Source organism: Chiloscyllium punctatum, chromosome 35 (genome assembly GCF_047496795.1).
Source record: "Chiloscyllium punctatum isolate Juve2018m chromosome 35, sChiPun1.3, whole genome shotgun sequence".
NCBI classification, from domain to species: domain Eukaryota; kingdom Metazoa; phylum Chordata; class Chondrichthyes; order Orectolobiformes; family Hemiscylliidae; genus Chiloscyllium; species Chiloscyllium punctatum.
This window is the reverse complement of record NC_092773.1, coordinates 64,815,350-64,815,893: the sequence shown is the minus strand read 5'-3', so window position 1 is coordinate 64,815,893 and position 544 is coordinate 64,815,350. Positions and strand designations below refer to the sequence as shown.

The following is a 544-nucleotide window of genomic DNA, read 5'->3' as shown; positions in this document are numbered from 1 at the left end:
TCGTTATTCCTACCAAACCGGGAATGAAGAAGTGGAATAAAAGAGGAGGAGAAGCAGAAGTGCTTCTGGAATAAAAGTAAGAAACCAGAGAATTCATTAATAGTTCGGAATTGAAAACAGACAAGACATTCGCTGTTGAAACATAGCCTGGATCACCAAATCATAACAGGGTCGAAGTACAACGAGACACAGACTCCTTGACGTGACTTTTGCAACGCATTGAAACACGAGCACAACAAGCAGGCGCTGCTGGGAGTTGAACCCAGGATCTCCTGTTTACAAGACAGGCGCTTTAACCAACTAAGCCACGGCGCCACACTATTCCTGCGTTTACACACCCATATGTGAAGTTACTTAGCCACTTCATCACAGTTTTTGGACCAACGTTGCTCACTGAGAATTGCAATCAATCCTCCAATTTTCAAATACAGACAGTTGACAGCTGAACATTCTCCACTAAAAAAGGCACGTAAAAAGATAATCTCCTCTTGCATTAATTTCAAACTGATACTTTCACCTGTTCAAACTGAAAGGAGAAAGAGGA

General features: G+C 42.1%; 1 non-coding gene across 1 annotated transcript; it reads right to left on the bottom strand.

Moving 5' to 3' along the window:
* Nucleotides 1-241: 241 nt before the first annotated feature.
* On the bottom strand, nucleotides 242-315 carry trnat-ugu (transfer RNA threonine (anticodon UGU)). Its single transcript has one exon. It is a non-coding gene; the product is annotated as a tRNA-Thr (tRNA).
* Between the last annotated feature and the right edge of the window lie 229 nt (nucleotides 316-544).